At 38.2% G+C, this 3,090-nt stretch overlaps 1 protein-coding gene across 1 annotated transcript in view; it reads right to left on the minus strand.

Annotated features, from left to right (window-relative positions):
* Positions 1-392, minus strand: part of SLITRK3 (SLIT and NTRK-like family, member 3) — a 10,536-nt gene extending 10,144 nt beyond the window's left edge. The window contains exon 1 of the mRNA XM_008581384.1: positions 136-392. The gene's annotated coding sequence lies outside the window, so the exon portion shown is untranslated. The remainder of the gene's footprint in view (positions 1-135) is intronic.
* Positions 393-3,090: the final 2,698 nt, after the last annotated feature.

Consider the following 3,090-nt stretch of genomic DNA (forward strand, 5'->3'; position numbering starts at 1 on the left):
GGGGTGGACCGAACGTTCAGGCCAAGGAGACGCTCGCGGCGGCAGTGGCGGCGGCATCTTTCAAGACTGACCTGCTTTAAAAGTGCCACTTTAAGGGCCTAGGAAATAACTAAAATCGGATTACACGTTACTTACCAACGTCTGCTCCTAAACTGGGAGCGCCAGGTCGAGTATTAGCACTCAATATAGGAAACGCAGGGCTGGAACCCGAATGCAAATCCATCAGCCACCCCCAAATCGGCGCACCGAGGGAGCGGCGCTCGGGAGCCCCCAAATCAGCCCATCGCCAGAGCCTCCGCCAGCTTGTCCCCTCCGCACCCCCGGCCCCTCCTCCGCGCCAACTGTGTAAATCAGCCGCCGCAGTCCTGTCGCCGCGCATCGGAGGCAAATCCCTGCTTAGGAAGCAAGGAAGCAAGTGATCCTCTCTCTCTCTCTCTCTCTCTCTCTCTCTCTCTCTGCTTTGTATGTACAATTTGATCCAAATTAATATGTATTTAGTAGACTGAGTATTTATACTAACAATAGCAAACCCAGATGGATTCTTACTATATACCAAGCCCTGCTCACAAGGGGCTTTGTGTAAGGAAGATCTACAAAGAGAAACCGTATAAAATTGAGTGTCAGGAAGTCAGCATTCTGTATCTGTGGATTAATTTTAACTTTATTTTCAAATGAAAGATGCCGTTTGGAAAATTACAGCCCAAACTCCGGGGGGTGGGGGGGGGTGATCAAATTAAGAACATCTGAGCTGTACTTGTGGGCGGTATCGCAAACGCCTCGGAGGAGCCTTTTCCAAGTGATTTGCAGTAATTCCTCACCTTAGTGATACATAAATGACCATTTGAAAGTACACACATTTCTTCATCTGTTTACACATGCTAAGAGGGGGAAAAATAAAACTATAGTGTAAGGGGAGATATGAGGGGGGAGCATTTGCTGGAGAGATGCTGGATACCATTTCGTGACAAATTCGATAAGAACATTTGAACAATTATTGCGCCTATGTGAAAGTATTATTACATTATAGAAGCGACCATTACCCCCACTGCAGTCATACTAACGCAGTCATTTAATGCTCCATTCAATCTGCAGTGTAAACCAACGCAGTTATTTTTAATAGATCCCTTTCATCAGCGACCCTGTTGGAGAGAGGGCAGTCTTCCACTAACTTCCAAACTGAATAGGAGGGAGTCTGGGGAATCATCTCTATATCTCTTGCCATTCCTTCCTGAAGTGAATACAATAAATTGTCCAAGACAAGCGAAGTTGTGTAGCTATTATAATTGCAGATGAAAAAGAACTTGACCCTATTTTTAAAAGCTTTCAAAGGAACTCTAACTCACCCCTTGCTAAGAAACAGTACTCCCTTTTAATTTATATATGAAAATCTTTGAGACACAGGCCTGGAGCTATGACTTTAGCCTTTATTTAATGGATTTTCTATATACTATAATTTATACTATTGTTGGTCTACATTATAGGCATATAATACCACAAATCTAGCCTCCACATTACCCTCACTAAAAGAGAGGAGAGGATGGAATCGGCCATAGAGACAAACGGGCCTGTGAAATTTTTTGGATTTTATACATATTAACCAAATTCAGTATGGCAACTGTATTGGCTATACTGTGAGTTTAGTTTATGTTTGTGTGTGTATCTTACTATAATGTTTCAATTTTTCTTCAAAGTACTCAGTGTTCGTCAAATTATTAAGATTATTAAAGTATCTACAGGTATATAGAAAGTGATAAAAACACCATAATATTAAAACCTATTCTTTTTAAATATAGTGTCTCATACCCACTGGCATTAATTCCCAACCTCTCTTCAGTATTTCGTAGAATGATATTCTTCCTTGTGAATTTTACATATATGAAGACATGGATGTGGAAAGAACATTCATCATAGGTGTTTCACTTGCAAGGTCTCCAAACTGGTTTTAAAAGATATATCCAGGTAAGGTTGTCAAAGGAGTTCATCCCCATAACAAGTCAGTCAGACTTAGGAGAAACCAAACTGCATCAGTAGGCTGATGAGTCACAGAGATGTTTCTGGCCTTTTCAGGTGGTTGCTCAATTTGAAGCGAATCACTCGTGGGTACACCATATTCTATGTGGGCAAGTGTGAAATCACACACATGCCCCTTGAGCCTCAAGGCTGGTGGGTATTAGAGAAACCCTGAGAGAAATTAGGCAACATTATTCCTAAAATAGTAGAATTTCTTTAACTTTTGAGAACTATTTTCATTTTATTTGATTTTTGAGTTTATTTGTTGATGAGAGAACTCTGAATATTTAATTTCTTTAACTTTTGGGAACTATTTTCATTTTATTTGATTTTTGAGTTTATTTGTTGATGAGAGAACTCTGAATATTTACTCTGAGCAGATGCTGGTATGGTGTGATGGTACTGGGGAGCTATAGAAGATTGAATAGCTAGAATGGGTTGCTAGTGTATAGGTGGACACTTCCAACACAAATATTTCAGGCCAGATAAAAATGTGGCATAAGTGATTGTGATGGATCTTTGAACCTATGTTGTGACTTTTTAATGCTTTCTGCAAAGACATTTACATGTTTTAAGGTTTATTTTAATCAGATATCATTTACACTGTGAAAAGGAAGCACTGGGATAAAAAATATTCTTTAATGATGATACACAATAGGTAAGTAAAAGGAAAAAATAAAAACAACACATAGAATGTAATTTTTGGTTCAACAAAAATTAAATGTCTGTATTGCTGATTGGCATATCTTTTTAAGCTACAAAGACATTATAATTTTTCAAATAGTTTCCTTTTAACAGTTCCATCATTTTCCAGAGAGAAACAATTGTATTAAAATGACTAAAATAGGCACATTTTTCTTGTCTAGTAGATATTTTATTCACTCTGATGGTTTAAATAGTATAAATAGATCTTTTGAAAGATTTAGTACTAGTTGAAGTAGCACTAAAGAACTTTTTGTTGTAAAATAGTGTATTCACTCAAGAAAGTTCCTAACACTAAATGCAGGAATCTATGGTTATATACAGCATACCTAGCTCTTCTACATATTGCATTAATCTGTTTTTAACTATTGCTAAACA

This window comes from Galeopterus variegatus, unplaced genomic scaffold, assembly GCF_000696425.1.
Source record: "Galeopterus variegatus unplaced genomic scaffold, G_variegatus-3.0.2 Scaffold2341, whole genome shotgun sequence".
Classification (NCBI taxonomy): Eukaryota; Metazoa; Chordata; class Mammalia; order Dermoptera; family Cynocephalidae; genus Galeopterus; species Galeopterus variegatus.